At 33.1% G+C, this 17,308-nt stretch overlaps 1 long non-coding RNA gene across 1 annotated transcript in view; it reads left to right on the top strand.

Moving 5' to 3' along the window:
• Positions 1-244: 244 nt before the first annotated feature.
• Positions 245-17,308, top strand: part of LOC128295478 (uncharacterized) — a 30,599-nt gene continuing 13,535 nt past the window's right edge. Inside the window, exons 1-2 of the long non-coding RNA XR_008285908.1 lie at positions 245-410; positions 1,330-1,371. This is a non-coding gene — a long non-coding RNA (uncharacterized LOC128295478). The remainder of the gene's footprint in view (positions 411-1,329; positions 1,372-17,308) is intronic.

The following is a 17,308-nucleotide window of genomic DNA, read 5'->3' as shown; positions in this document are numbered from 1 at the left end:
CAAAATAGGAGGATTTGCATGACAAACCTCCCATTTTACATGAAGTGGCTAGCCATCATGTTATTGTAGACAAAATGTACACTTGATATCCATAATTTATGGTACAAATTGATACAAATTGATAATAGGTTAGGTAAATGTTCCATGATAATAGGTTAGGTAAATGTTCCATGATAATGGGTTAGGTAAATGTTTCATGATAATGGGTTAGGTAAATGTTTCATGATAAGAATTTCATGTCTTTTGTATTAAAGAATTAAATGGATGAAATATGAAGTTTTATTAAAAGAAAAAGGGGTGAAAAGAACAAAGTTTTGTCCATCTTTGTTGATCATAGCTGAAAGTTAGAGAAGAGAAAGGAGAGGAGAAAGCTCTTGAGTATTCGGTCATTAGGAGGAGGAAAATTGAAGGTAAGTTCTTGGTACCTTGTTTCTATTTTGAGGTTCATGAGTTCTTCTTGATTCGACCTTAACTCTTGAAGTATATTTTGATTTTTAGTTGTGTTGTGAGCATTTGGTCATGAATTAAAATGAAGGAAATGGTTGTTGTTTCATGTTCTTTTGATGAAAAATGGAAGATATGTGAAGTTGAGCCAAACAAATGAGCATGCATGTGCCTTAGATGCTAAAGGGAAAAATCGGCTAACATGTTGTGCTTTGAAATGATGAAATGGAGATTATGCTTAAGTAAAAATCATAGATATGTGATGATTGATTGGTGATATACATGTTTAAATAACATGCATGCAAGATAGGTGTATGAAAGAGTGATTTGGTAATAAATCTGCTTGGGACAGCAACAGTAACGTGACTTTAGAAAATCACCATAAATTGTGGGAGATGAATTAGAAGCTGAATAAATTATGTAATTAAAGCTTATTGAGTCTAGTTTCTAATGAAATAAACAAGAACATATTTTGAATTCTGTACAATGAGAAATTTGATTCGTAATGAAGAGTGGTCAGATTAGTCAAACAGTGAAACATGGGAAACTTTGAGAAAAATCTGGTATTGATTGGCTAAACTTAAAATTCTGAAAATTTTATGGATAGAATATATATGAGTCTATTTTCAAGGAAAATTAACGGAACTTGATTTGGAGTTTCGTAGCTCCAGTTATAAATGATTTAGTGACTGTTGCTCAAGAAGACAGCTTGCAGTGAAATTATGATTATGTGGTAAACATTGACAAAAATTTGTTAATGAGTTGCTTATTGTTTTCTTATAAGCTTACTATGATCTGTAGGTGTGGTTGGCCGAATATTGTAAGGGGTTAATACGTAGTTTGTATTTGAATAGTTAGATTAACGTGTTAGTAATCCAATTGTAGGTGGTTCGTGTGTGGATCTCGTCAGCATATCGTCGCAAACAGGTGTGTAACTAACACCCTCTTTCTTAGTCTAGATCGGCAAAAGTCGAAAAGCCAAAATGTGAAAACCGGTATTTTGTAGATTTATGAGTGTGCGAATGCTCGTGAGGTAAATCGATTAATGTTTTTGGTAAGCTGCAATGTTTGGACCGCAAAGTACATGATTTCGTGCCTCGATATTTTTGGGCTTAATGGGCCAAAATTGGAATGATGGGCCAACGGCCCAATTCGGTAAGAACCTTCAGTAGTGATTCTGTTAGTACGTGAAAGGTAGGAATATGCATGAAAACCCTAAAATAGATAAATTACTGAAATACCTTTAAAAGTGGAAAATTTACATTTTACCCCTAGGAGATAAATTACCGAAATACCTTTAGGGTTAAATTGACCTAAATGCATGTTTGACTGTTGTTATTTACTGCATGCCATGTTGTTATTATCTAATGCATGGACCTGGGATATTCACGAGGAAGTACTGAAAGTGACTTGTCCACGCGATTGGAGGCTTTACCTCAATTTATCGTTAACTAAACAAAGAAGGTCAGAATCGTGGAGTGTTAATGGGTGGGTTGAGCTATTCCCACATGGAGTGTATGGCTGGTACGGATGGAGTGTAGTGGTTGGTGGGTTGAGTAGTCTCCCAAATGGGCTTGCATATGTTTACTAATGTTGCATGTATTTTGAAATGGGCCTATGGGCCATATCATTATCTGAATAAGGGGCTAAGGCCCGGTTTATTGTAATCTGAAAAGGGCTCGCCCATACCACTGTTACTGAATGGGCTTAGCCCAATAGGCTTGAGCTGACTTGGGCTTTGAATGGGTTTTCCTTACACCGAGTTTCCCAAACTCACCCTTTTATTTTCATCCACGCAGAAATCTCCAACCATAGTGGGCTTGGAGCTATGAGGGAATTTGAGTGGCCACCCTTCTCGAAAGTTTGATTTTCTTCCGTGAACTGGACATCCTTTTACTTACGTTTGAAGTTTTGGGTTTTAAATGTAATAAGGCCGCTTAATTATTTTTGATGGTTTTAATATGTATTACTAAGATAGGTATTACTTATTTTAACTGTTGAAATTGGATAGCTTTAGGGCGCGTTTTCAAAAAAACAACAATTGATTTCAAAATAACACGACAACAAGCAAAGCTTCCGCAATGAAAGTATTTTCCAAAATTAATCACTTTTCCTAAAAATGACTTAATCAAATCGGTTTCCTAGAAATATCCATGATGTTAAGGTGTGGAAATGGCGGTATGCATGTCTAGGATTGGATCCAAAGGGAGCTTGGTACTTAAGCAGTCCTATGGACTCACCACCTCTTTTCCAGTTTCCTACCTGGTGCACAGCTTCCATTCACTTTAACCCTTAATGAATTAATCTTTTGAACATCAAGTACGATTTTCTGGACTTAGAATAGAAATTTTTTTTAACGTTTTTGATGTGGCATGCCCGATCCGGCCATAACTTCTGGGCCTGGATTGGGGTGCTACATTTAGTGGTATCAGAGCCTAGGTTACAACAACTCGGCTGTGGAATGGGTTTACAAAAACAAAGATTTTTGAAAGCGAAAATTTTATAAAGAATGCGAAAAACTTGATTTTCAAAATTTAGATCTTTAGAAGGTGGCATTCCGAATCTCCAGCTCAAGTCTGTAAGTATTCTGAATTTTTCTGAATATTTTCCTGAATTATCTGTCTGTACTGAAACCCTAATAGGACACTCTAGGTAGGATGATACTGAAACCATAGAAAAATCTGATAAGAGATTGAAACTGTAGCTAGACTTCGATTCTGCGAAAACAAACTCGAACTCATCATTCGATTCATAAAACATCTGTAATAAACACTGGAATATTAATTGATGCATAAAAATTTGTACTCAAGATAATACGATATGAGTACAAGAGTCCGTAGACGGAGCCGAGGAAGTGCTCAAGTGGATCTTCGTCTTCTGAACACATACCCACTGGAGTAGCACGACCACCACCGACGGATGAGAATGGGCCGTATGATCGGGCCGCCGAGGATGATGCCTTGTCACAGGCAATGCTTCATGTTCTGGAAAGGGTTGTTTGACAAGTTCGGCAACGAAATTGTGGATCAATTTCGAATGACTTGGGACTAACGAAATGAAATCTTTAAGGCGTGTCTCGGTATAGCCCGAATGTGGCGGAATATTGGTTGGAGGCCACGAATGGATTATGGACGACTTGGACCGCTCTCGAGGAGATTGTGAATGGGGTATCTGTACTAAGTCCCTTGGGTCACTTTCGGTTAGGGTAGACAAACTGTATAGGGATGTACCCTTAGAAACTCAAGGTAGGATTTTCCCTGGAGATCTGATGGAGTTACCGTTCGGAGAGTTTGATCTCATTTTGGGAATGGACTAGCTTGTTAAGCATAAGGCGACCCTGGATTGTACTGCTAAACGAATGGTGTTAAGGACCACAAAGGATGAGGAGGTTATGGTGATAGGTGAGCGAAGGGATTATTTGTCCAATGTGGTGTCGGCATTAAGGGCCGAAAAGTGGATTCGGAAAGGTTGTGAGGTCTATTTGGTATTTGTAAGTCAGTCGAAAGAGGAGGGACTGACAGTGGATAAGGTTAGGACCGTAAAGGAGTTCCAAGATGTTTTTCCGGAGGAGCTTCCAGGATTGCCTCCGAATCGAGAAGTTGAGTTTGGAATAGACTTGTTGCTTGGAATGGCGCTTGTGTCTATCGCACCGTATAGGATGGCACCGAAGGAGTTAGTAGAGTTAAATGCTCAAATTCAAGAGTTGTTGGATAGGGGCTTTATTAGGCCAAACGTGTCTCCATGGGGAGCACCAGTGCTATTCGTGAAAAAAAAGGATGGTACGATGCGGATGTGCATTGATTATCTCCAGTTGAACAAACTGACGATTAAGAATAAGTATCCACTGCCAAGGATTGACGATCTATTCGACCAGCTTAGAGGAGCTTCTGTATTTTCCAAGATCGACCTTCGATCTGGATATCATTAGTTAAGGGTCAAGGAGGCAGACATCCAAAAGACAACATTCAGGACTCGGTATGGTCATTACGAGTTTCTGGTTATGCCATTTGGACTAACGAACGCTCCTGCAGCATTTATGGATCTGATGAATCGTGTGTTCCAACCATTTTTGGATCAGTTCGTAGTCGTCTTTATTGATGATATCCTGGTATATTCTGAAACTGAAACGAAACATGATGAGCATCTCCGTATAGTGCTGTAAGTGTTAAGGGAGAAGGAACTTTTGTGAAGTTCAGCAAGTCTGAACTTTGGTTGAGGGAGGTAACCTTCTTAGGACATGTGGTCTCTGCTGAGGGGATTAAGGTGGACCCTCGGAAAATTGAAGTGATTTTGGAGTGGAAGCCGCCTAGGTCAATGTCAGAAATACGGAGTTTTCTAGGACTGGCAGGATACTACAGAAGGTTTGTGGAAGGTTTTTTTTCTATGATGGCAGCACCTCTGACAAAACACATAAGGAAGGGAGTACCGTTTGTATGGACTAAGAAACAGCAGGAAGCTTTTGAGAAGTTGAAGAAAGTTCGATCAAGCACTTGTGTTAATTCAATGAGTCTGGGAATGATTTTATCTGTATCAAAGTGACGCATCACACGTAGGTTTGGGCTGCGTGTTAATGCAAGAGGGTAAGGTGGTTGCATATGCATCACGATAGCTTAAGCCTCATGAGGGAAACTATTTGACTCATGATTTAGAGTTGGCGCAGATGATATTTGCACTTAAGATTTGGAGACATTACTTGTACGGAGAAAGGTGTATTATATACACTGACCATAAGAGTCTTAAGTATTTGTTGACTCAGAAGGAGCTGAACCTTAGGCAAAGGAGATGGATTGAGTTGCTTAAGGATTATGACTGTTCGATCGAGTATCACCCAAGCAAGGCTAATGTGGTGGCTGATGCTCTAAGTTGTAGAGCTGTATCTGATCTGAGAGCAATGTTTGCTCATCTGAGTCTATATGATGATGGAAGTCTGTTGGCTGAGTTGCAAGTGAGGCCAACCTGGGTGGATCAAATTAAGGAAAAACAGTTGAACGATGAGTCTTTGGTCGCTCGTTTTCAACAAGTTAAGGAAGGGGAAACTTCTGAGTTTGGGAGCCAGAAGAGACGATGCAACAGCAATACCCTTATCTGTTTGGATTAGGTAAATTTCGAGGATGAAATTTCTTTAAGGAGGGTAGAGTTGTAACGCCCCAATTTTCGGGAATTCTGTGAACGTTGGCAAAATTTCATGCTTTGATTTTGTCATTTGTGAGTGAAATTATGAAATAGGACCTATGTGAAAATGTTTGAAAATGCTATAGGCTAAATTGACGTGGCCAAATAAATAGGAGTGCAAAATAGGAGGATTTGCATGACAAACCTCCCATTTTACATGAAGTGGCTAGCCATCATGTTATTGTAGACAAAATGTACACTTGATATCCATAATTTATGGTACAAATTGATACAAATTGATAATAGGTTAGGTAAATGTTCCATGATAATAGGTTAGGTAAATGTTCCATGATAATGGGTTAGGTAAATGTTTCATGATAATGGGTTAGGTAAATGTTTCATGATAAGAATTTCATGTCTTTTGTATTAAATAATTAAATGGATGAAATATGAAGTTTTATTAAAAGAAAAAGGGGTGAAAAGAACAAAGTTTTGTCCATCTTTGTTGATCATAGCTGAAAGTTAGAGAAGAGAAAGGAGAGGAGAAAGCTCTTGAGTATTCGGTCATTAGGAGGAGGAAAATTGAAGGTAAGTTCTTGGTACCTTGTTTCTATTTTGAGGTTCATGAGTTCTTCTTGATTCTACCTTAACTCTTGAAGTATATTTTGATTTTTAGTTGTGTTGTGAGCATTTGGTCATGAATTAAAATAAAGGAAATGGTTGTTGTTTCATATTCTTTTGATGTAAAATGGAAGATATGTGAAGTTGAGCCAAACAAATGAGCATGCATGTGCCTTAGATGCTAAAGGGAAAAATCGGCTAACATGTTGTGCTTTGAAATGATGAAATGGAGATTATGCTTAAGTAAAAATCATAGATATGTGATGATTGATTGGTGATATACATGTTTAAATAACATGCATGCAAGATAGGTGTATGAAAGAGTGATTTGGTAATAAATCTGCTTGGGACAGCAGCAGTAACGTGACTTTGGAAAATCACCATAAATTGTGGGAGATGAATTAGAAGCTGAATAAATTATGTAATTAAAGCTTATTGAGTCTAGTTTCTAATGAAATAAACAAGAACATATTTTGAATTCTGTACAATGAGAAATTTGATTCGTAATGAAGAGTGGTCAGATTAGTCAAACAGTGAAACATGGGAAACTTTGAGAAAAATCTGGTATTGATTGGCTAAACTAAAAATTCTGAAAATTTTATGGATAGAAGATATATGAGTCTATTTTCAAGGAAAATTAACGGAACTTGATTTGGAGTTTCGTAGCTCCAGTTATAACTGATTTAGTGATTGTTGCTCAGGAAGACAGCTTTGCAGTGAAATTATGATTATGTGGTAAACATTGACAAAAATTTGTTAATGAGTTGCTTATTGTTTTCTTATAAGCTTACTATGATCTGTAGGTGTGGTTGGCCGAATATTGTAAGGGGTTAATACGTAGTTTGTATTTGAATAGTTAGATTAACGTGTTAGTAATCCAATTGTAGGCGGTTCGTGTGTGGATCTTGTCAGCATATCGTCACAAACAGGTGTGTAACTAACACCCTCTTTCTTAGTCTAGATCGACAAAAGTCGAAAAGCCAAAATGCCGAAAACCGGTATTTTGTAGATTTATGAAAAGCGAATGCTCGTGAGGTAAATCGATTAATGTTTTTGGTAAGCTGCAATGTTTGGACTGCAAAGTGCATGATTTCTGTGCCCTCGATATTTTTGGGCTTAATGGGCCAAAATTGGAATGATGGGCCAACGGGCCCAATTTGGTAAGAACCCTCGGTACTGATTTTGTTAGTACGTGAAAGGTAGGAATATGCATGAAAAACCCTAAAATAGATAAATTACTGAAATACCTTTAAAATGGAAAATTTACGCTTTTACCCTAAGAGATAAATTACCAAATACCCCTAGGGTTAAATTGACCTAAATGCATGTTTGATGTTGTTATTTATTGCATGCCATGTTGTTATTATCGATGCATGGGACTGGGATATTGACGGAGGAAGTACTGAAAGTGGCTTGTCCACGATTGGAGGCTTTGCCTCAATTTATCGATAATCGAGCAAAGCAAGGCAAGCAATCGTGGAGTGTTAATGGGTGGGTTGAGCTATTCCCACATGGAGTGTATGGGTGGTACGGTGGAGTGTAGTGGTTGGTGGGTTGAGTAGTCTCCCAAATGGGCTTGCAGATGTTTCTTGATGTTGCATGTATTTTGAAATGGGCCTATGGGCCATCTTGTTATCTGAATAAGGGCTAAGACCTAGTTTATTATAATCTGAAAGGGCTCGCCCAGACCACTGTTACACTGAATGGGCTTAGGCCCAATAGGCTTGAGTGACTTGGGCTTTGAATGGGTTTTGCTTACACCGAGTTTCCCAAACTCACCCTTTTATTTTCATCCACGCAGAAATCCCCAACCATAGTGGGCTTGAGTCGTGAGGGAATTCGGAGTGGCCACCCGCTCGAAAGTTTGATTTTCTTCGGTGAATTGGACATCCTTTTATTTACGTTTGAAGTTTTGGGTTTTTAAATGTAATAAGGCCGCTTAATTATTTTTGATGGTTTTAATATGTATTACTAACATAGGTATTACTTATTTTAACTGTCAAAATTGGATAGCTTTAGGGCGCGTTTTCAAAAAAAAAAAACAACAATTGATTTCAAAATAACACGACAACAAGCAAAGCTTCCGCAATGAAAGTATTTTCCAAAATTAATCACTTTTCCTAAAAATGACTTAATCAAATCGGTTTCCTAGAAATATCCATGACGTTAAGGTGTGGAAATGGCGGTATGCATGTCTAGGATTGGATCCGAAGGAGCTTGGTACTTAGCAAATCCGATGGACTCACCACCTCTTTTCAGTTTCCTACTACGGTGCATGACTTCCATTCACTTTAACCCTTAATGAATTAATCTTTTGAACATCAAGTACGATTTTCTGGACTTAGAATGGAAATTTTTTTTTAACGTTTTTGATGTGGCATGCCGGATCCGACCATAACTTCTGGGCCGGGTTTGGGGTGCTACACTATCCATGCTTAAAGAATTTTTGGTTACATTATACCTAGAATAATTGTATATAATTGTTAGATGTATTAAGTGAGGTTTATTGTACTTTATGTATATTATTTCATATTCATGAACCCTTTTTTATATATATATGTTTTCTTACACTGCATTAAATATTTCATCTATTTTAAAATGAATAAACATGTTTTTGAGCAAATTTTTAATTTTCTGTTATTCAACAATTCTGAAATAAGGCAATATCTAATATTTGGGGAATTCGGAAAATCGTGCTCAATCGTACTGGGTAAGACTTTTTCAGTGAACCAAATATTTTGATAACCTTTTATAATTTTAATGTATGAGTTTTTAAGTCGAAAATCAATCGCATCTTAAAGGTATAAGGGATCGTATCCAATCGTACTGGGTATGAAACCGTATATCTTTGAAACGAAAGATTTTTGACCGCTAATTTGAGCTATTCAAACATTTTAAAAAACAATCATACTTCGGAAAATCTTTTCTTTTAAAACTTTTGACATAAGGACAGCATCAAATCAATTTGGTACCAATTTTTGGGCGTAATGAGGGTGCTAACCCTTCCTCATGCGTGAACTTAACTCTGAACCCATTTTTTTATTTTACATGAACCAAATTTATTTTCATTGAATAAAGAGTTTTAATAGGTGGTCCAATCACACCTAAATCAAGAGATTGGTGGCGACTCCACATTTTTGTTTTCACAAGTCGATCCCCATTGTTTTCAAAATAAAAAGGGTTTCGACAAAAACTAATACCCCCATCCTTTTAGGCTGACACAAATTCTTCCACGGGAGTATCGCCCAATATTTTCCCCTTTCCGTTCCAGACCACCAAATTCTGCTTATCTTTGATAGAAGCTCCTCGACCACAATCCTAAATGTCCAAACCTACTTGTAATCGCAAATTTTCCAAAGTATGTTGTGTTTGTAACGCCCTAAAAATAGGTCTACTAGTTTTGAGTAAGTTTATTAGGTTCCGGGTGAAAGCTAGGAGTTAATCGGGTTTACTAGTTATTTATTTAAAAAAAAATTAGTTAGCTTAATTTCATTTAAAAATCGATAAATAATTTTTCGGAAAATAAAAATATTTTTAGAGAAATCAATTTTATGGTTTTAAATATTTTTGGTTAAAATAAATATTTTATTGAAAAATAAATTAAAATGGGGTTTCATTAAGAGAAGTTACAATATTAACTAAATAGGTATATAATATTCGGAAAATAAAAATATTTTTAAAAAAAATCACGAATATCGTGAATACTAATACCCCCATCCTTTTAGGTTGACACAAATTCTTCCAAGGGAATATCGCCCAATATTTTCCTCTTTCCTCTATAGACCACCAAATTCTGCTTATCTTTTATAGAAGCTCCTCGATCACAATCCTAATTGTCCAAACCTACTTGTAATCGCAAATTTTCCAAAGTATGTTGTGTTTGTAACGCCCTAAAAATAGGTCTACTAGTTTTGAGTAAGTTTATCGAGTCCGGGTGAAAGCTAGGAGTTAATCGGGTTTACTAGTCATTTCTTTAAAAAAAATTTAGTTAGCTTAATTTTATTTTAAAATCGATAAATAATATTCCGGAAAATAAAAATATTTTTAGAGAAATCAATATTATGGTTTTAAATATTTTTTGTTAAAATAAATATTTTATTTAAAAATAAATGAAAATGGGGTTTCATTGAAAGAAGTTACAATATTAACTAAATAGGTATATAATATTCGAGAAAATAAAAATATTTTTAGAAAAATATCACGAACATCATGAATACTAATACCCCCATCGTTTTAGGCTGACACAAATTCTTCCACGGGAGTATCGCCCAATATTTTCCTCTTTCCTTTACAGACCACCAAATTCTACTTATCTTTGATAGAAGCTCCTCGATCACAATCCTAATTGTCCAAACCTAATTGTAATCGCAAATTTTCCAAAGTATGTTGTGCTTGTAAAGCCCTAAAAATAGGTCTACTAGTTTTGAGTAAGTTTATCAGGTTCCGAGTGAAAGCTAAGAGTTAATCGGGTTTACTAGTCATGTTTTTTTAAAAAAAATTAGTTAGCTTAATTTCATTTAAAAATCGGTAAATAATATTCCAAAAAATAAAAATATTTTAGAGAAATCAATTTTATGGTTTTAAATATTTTTGGTTAAAATAAATATTTTATTTAAAATAAATTAAAATGGGGTTTCATTAAGAGAAGTTACAATATTAACTAAATAGGTATATAATATTCCGGAAAATAAAAATATTTTTAAGAAAATATCACGAATATCATGAATACTAATACCCCCATCCTTTTAGGCTGACACAAATTCTTCCACGGGAGTATCGCCCAATATTTTCCTCTTTCCTTTCCAGACCACCAAATTCTGCTTATCTTTCATAGAAGCTCCTCGATCACAATCCTAATTGTCCAAACCCACTTGTAATCGCAAATTTTCCAAAGTATGTTGTGTTTGTAACGCCCTAAAAATAGGTCTACTAGTTTTGAGTAAGTTTATTGGATTCCGGGTGAAAGCTAGCAGTTAATCGGGTCTACTAGTCAATTCTTTTAAAAAAATTAGTTAGCTTAATTTCATTTAAAAATCGGTAAATAATTTTCCGAAAAATAAAAATATTTTTAGAGAAATCAATTTTATGGTTTTAAATATTTTTGGTTAAAATAAATATTTTATTGAAAAATAAATTAAAATGGGGTTTCATTGAGAGAAGTTACAATATTAACTAAATGGGTATATAATATTCGGGAGAATAAAAATATTTTTAGAAAAATATCATGAATATCATGAATACTAATACCCCCATCCTTTTAGGCTGACACAAATTCTTCCACGAGAGTATCGCCCAATATTTTCCTCTTTCCTTTCCAGATCACCAAATTATGCTTATCTTTGATAAAAGCTCCTCGATCACAATCCTTATTCTCCAAGCCTACTTGTAATCGCAAATTTTCCAAAGTATGTTGTGTTTGTAATGCCCTAAAAATAGGTCTACTAGTTTTGAGTAAATTTATCGGGTTCCGGGTGAAAGATAGGAGTTAATCAGGCTTACTAGTCATTTCTTTAAAAAAAAATTATTTAGCTTAATTTCATTTAAAAAACGGTAAATAATATTCCGGAAAATAAAAATATTTTTAGAGAAATCAATTTTATGGTTTTAAATATTTTTGGTTAAAATAAATATTTTATTGAAAAATAAATTAAAATGCGGTTTCATTGAGAGAAGTTACAATATTAACTAAATCGGCATATAATATTCGGGAAAATAAAAATATTTTTAGAAAAATATTACGAATATCATGAATACTAATACCCCATCCTTTTAGGCTGACACAAATTCTTCCACGGGAGTATCGCCCAATATTTTCCCCTTTCCTTTCCAGACCACCAAATTCTGCTTATCTTTCATAGAAGCTCCTTGATCACAATCCTAATTGTCGAAACCTACTTTTAATCGCAAATTTTCCAAAGTATGTTGTGTTTGTAACGCCTTAAAAAGAGCAATACTAGTTTTTAGTAAGTTTATTGAGTTCCGGGTGAAAGTTAGGAGTTAATCAGGTTTACTAGTCATTTCTTTAAAAAAAATTAGTTAGCTTAATTTTATTTAAATATCGATAAATGATATTCGAAAAATAGAAATATTTTTAGAGAAATCAATTTTATGGTTTTAAATATTTTTGGTTAAAATAAATATTTTATTGAAAAATAAATTAAAATGGGGTTTCATTGAGAGAAGTTACAATATTAACTAAATTGATATTTAATATTCGGGAGAATAAAAATATTTTTAGAAAAATATCACAAATATTATTAATACTAATACCCCCATCCTTTTAGGCTGACACAAATTCTTCCACGGGAGTATCGCCCAATATTTTCCTCTTTCCTTTCCAGACCACCAAATTCTGCTTATCTTTCATAGAAGCTCCTCGATCACAATTCTAATTGTCCAAACCCACTTTTAATCGCAAATTTTCCAAAGTATGTTGTGTTTGTAACGCCCTCAAAATAGGTCTACTAGTTTTGAGTAACTTTATCGGATTCCGGGTGAAAGCTAGGAGTTAATCGGGTTTAGTAGTCATTTCTTTTAAAAAATAATTAGTTAGCTTAATTTCATTTAAAAATCGGCAAATAATTTTCTGAAAAATAAAAATATTTTTAGAGAAATCAATTTTATTATTTTAAATATTTTTGGTTAAAATAAATATTTTATTGAAAAATAAATAAAATGGGTTTCATTGAGAGAAGTTACAATATTAACTAAATAGGTATATAATATTCGGGAGAATAAAAATATTTTTAGAAAAATATCACGAATATCATGAATACTAATACCCCCATCCTTTTAGGCTGACACAAATTCTTCCACGAGAGTATCGCCCAATATTTTCCTATTTCCTTTCCAGACCACCAAATTATGCTTATCTTTGATAGAAGCTTCTCGATCACAATCCTAATTGTCCAAGCCTACTTGTAATCCCAAATTTTCCAAAGTATGTTGTGTTTGTAACGCCCTAAAAATAGGTCTACTAGTTTTAGGTAAGTTTATCGGGTTCCGGGTGAAAGTTAGGAGTTAATCAAGCTTACAAGTCATTTCTTTAAAAAAAATTTATTTAGCTTAATTTCATTTAAAAATCGGTAAATAATATTCCGGAAAATAAAAATATTTTAGAGAAATCAATTTTATGGTTTTAAATATTTTTGGTTAAAATAAATATTTTATTGAAAATTAAATTAAAATGCGGTTTCATTGAGAGAAGTTATAATATTGACTAAATAGGTATATAATATTCGGGAAAATAAAATATTTTTAGAAAAATATTACGAATATCATGAATACTAATACCCCATCCTTTTAGGCTAACACAAATTCTTCCACGGGAGTATCGCCCAATATTTTCCCCTTTCCTTTCCAGACCACCAAATTTTGCTTATCTTTCGTAGAAGCTCCTTGATCACAATTCTAATTTTGAAACCTACTTTTAATCGCAAATTTTCCAAAGTATGTTGTGTTTGTAATGCCTTAAAATAGCTCTACTAGTTTTGAGTAAGTTTATTGAGTTCGGGTGAAAGCTAGGAGTTAATAGGGTTTACTAGTCATTTCTTTAAAAAATTAGTTAGCTTAATTTCATTTAAATATCGGTAAATATTATTCGGAAAATAAAAATATTTTTAGAGAAATCAATTTTATGGTTTTAAATATTTTTTGGTTAAAATAAAAATTTTATTGAAAAATAAATTAAAATACGTTTCATTGAGAGACATTACAATATCGACTAAATAGGTAGATAATATTCGGGAAAATAAAAATATTTTTAGAAAAATATCACGAATATCATGAATACTAATACCCCCATCCTTTTAGGCTGACACAAATTCTTCCACGGGAGTATCGCCCAATATTTTCCTCTTTCCTTTCCAGACCACCAAATTCTGCTTATCTTTAATAAAAGCTCCTCGATCACAATCCTAATTGTCCAAACCCACTTTTAATCGCAAATTTTCCAAAGTATGTTATGTTTGTAACACCCTAAAAATAGGTCTACTTGTTTTGAGTAAGTTTATTGGATTACAGGTGAAAGCTAGGAGTTAATCGGGTTTACTAATTATTTCTTTTAAAAAAAAATTAGTTAGCTTAATTTCATTTAAAAATCGGTAAATAATTTTCCGAAAAATAAAAATATTTTAGAGAAATCAATTTTATGGTTTTAAATATTTTTGGTTAAAATAAATATTTTATTGAAAAATAAATTAAAATGGGGTTTCATTAAGAGAAGTTACTATATTAACTAAATAGGTATATAATATTCGGAGAATAAAAATATTTTAGAAAAATATCACGAATATCATGAATACTAATACCCCATCCTTTTAGGTGACACAAATTCTTCCACGAGTATCGCCTAATATTTTCCTATTTCCTTTCCGCACCGCCAAATTGTGCTTATCTTTGATAGAAGCTCCTCGATCACAATCCTAATTGTCCAAGCCTACTTGTAATCCCAAATTTTCCAAATTATGTTGTGTTTGTAACGCCCTAAAAATGGGTCTACTAGTTTTAGGTAAGTTTATCGGGTTCCGGGTGAAAGTTAGGTGTTAATCAGGCTTACAAGTCATTTCTTTAAAAAAAAATTATTTAGCTTAATTTCATTTAAAAATCGGTAAATAATATTCCGGAAAATAAAAATATTTTTAGAGAAATCAATTTTATGGTTTTAAATATTTTTGGTTAAAATAAATATTTTATTGAAAATTAAATTAAAATGCGGTTTCATTGAGAGAAGTTACAATATTGACTAAATAGGTATATAATATTCGGGAAAATAAAAATATTTTTAGAAAAATTTTACGAATAACATGAATACTAATACCCCATCCTTTTAGGCTAACACAAATTCTTCCACGGGAGTATCGCCCAATATTTTCCCCTTTCCTTTTTAGACCACCAAATTCTGCTTATCTTCCATAGAAGCTCCTTGATCACAATTCTAATTGTCGAAACCTACTTTTAATCGCAAATTTTCCAAAGTATGTTGTGTTTGTAATGCCTTAAAAATAGCTCTACTAGTTTTGAGTAAGTTTATTGAGTTCCGGGTGAAAGCTAGGAGTTAATAGGGTTTACTAGTCATTTCTTTAAAAAAAATTAGTTAGCTTAATTTCATTTAAATATCGGTTAATATTATTCCGGAAAATAAAAATATTTTTAGAGAAATCAATTTTATGGTTTTAAAAATTTTTTGTTTAAAATAAAAATTTTATTGAAAAATAAATTAAAATGCGGTTTCATTGAGAGACGTTACAATATCGACTAAATAGGTAGATAATATTCGATAAAATAAAAATATTTTTAGAAAAATATCACGAATATCATGAATACTAATACCCCCATCCTTTTAGGCTGACACAAATTCTTCCACGGGAGTATCGCCCAATATTTTCCTCTTTCCTTTCCAGACCACCAAATTCTGCTTATCTTTAATAGAATCTCCTCGATCACAATTCTAATTGTCCAAACCCACTTTTAATCGCAAATTTTCCAAAGTATGTTATGTTTGTAACACCCTAAAAATAGGTGTACTAGTTTTGAGTAAGTTTATCGGATTACAGGTGAAAGCTAAGAGTTAATCGGGTTTATTAGTTATTTCTTTTAAAAAAAAATTAGTTAGCTTAATTTCATTTAAAAATCGGTAAATAATTTTCCGAAAAATAAAAATATTTTTAGAGAAATCAATTTTATGGTTTTAAATATTTTTGGTTAAAATAAATAATTTATTGAAAAATAAATTAAAATGGGGTTTCATTAAGAGAAGTTACTATATTAACTAAATAGGTATATAATATTCGGGAGAATAAAAATAGTTTTAGAAAAATATCACGAATATCATGAATACTAATACCCCCATCCTTTTAGGCTGACACAAATTCTTCCACGAGAGTATCGCCTAATATTTTCCTATTTCCTTTCCAGACCACCAAATTATGCTTATCTTTGATAGAAGCTCCTCGATCACAATCCTAATTGTCCAAGCCTACTTGTAATCCCAAATTTTCCAAATTATGTTGTGTTTGTAACGCCCTAAAAATAGGTCTACTAGTTTTAGGTAAGTTTATCGGGTTCCGGGTGAAAGTTAGGTGTTAATCAGGCTTACAAGTCATTTCTTTAAAAAAAAAATTATTTAGCTTATTTTCATTTAAAAATCGGTAAATAATATTCCGGAAAATAAAAATATTTTTAGAGAAATCAATTTTATGGTTTTAAATATTTTTTGGTTAAAATAAATATTTTATTGAAAATTAAATTAAAATGCGGTTTCATTGAGAGAAGTTACAATATTGACTAAATAGGTTTATAATAGTCGGGAAAATAAAAATATTTTTAGAAAAATATTACGAATACCATGAATACTAATACCCCATCCTTTTAGGCTAACACAAATTCTTCTACGGGAGTATTGCCCAATATTTTCCCCTTTCCTTTCCAGACCACCAAATTCTGCTTATCTTTCATAGAAGCTCCTTGATACAATTCTAATTGTCGAAACCTACTTTTAATCGCAAATTTTCCAAAGTATGTTGTGTTTCTAATGCCTTAAAAATAGCTCTACTAGTTTTGAGTAAGTTTATTGAGTTCCGGGTGAAAGCTAGGAGTTAATAGGGTTTACTAGTCATTTCTTTAAAAAAAATTAGTTAGCTTAATTTCATTTAAATATCGGTAAATATTATTCCGGAAAATAAAAATATTTTAGAGAAATCAATTTTATGGTTTTAAAAATTTTTGTTTAAAATAAAAATTTTATTGAAAAATAAATTAAAATGGGGTTTAATTGAGAGAAGTTACAATATTAACTAAATAGGTATATAATATTCGGGAGAATAAAAATAGTTTTAGAAAAATATCACGAATATCATGAATACTAATACCCCCATCCTTTTAGGCTGACACAAATTCTTCCACGAGAGTATCGCCTAATATTTTCCTATTTCCTTTCCAGACCACCAAATTATGCTTATCTTTAATAGAAGCTCCTCGATCACAATCCTAATTGTCCAAGCCTACTTGTAATCCCAAATTTTCCAAATTATGTTGTGTTTGTAACGCCCTAAAAATAGGTCTACTAGTTTTAGGTAAGTTTATCGGGTTCCGGGTGAAAGTTAGGTGTTAATCAGGCTTACAAGTCATTTCT

This window comes from Gossypium arboreum, chromosome 7 (genome assembly GCF_025698485.1).
Source record: "Gossypium arboreum isolate Shixiya-1 chromosome 7, ASM2569848v2, whole genome shotgun sequence".
In the NCBI taxonomy this organism is placed as follows: Eukaryota; Viridiplantae; Streptophyta; class Magnoliopsida; order Malvales; family Malvaceae; genus Gossypium; species Gossypium arboreum.
This window is presented reverse-complemented; position numbering and strand designations above follow the sequence as displayed.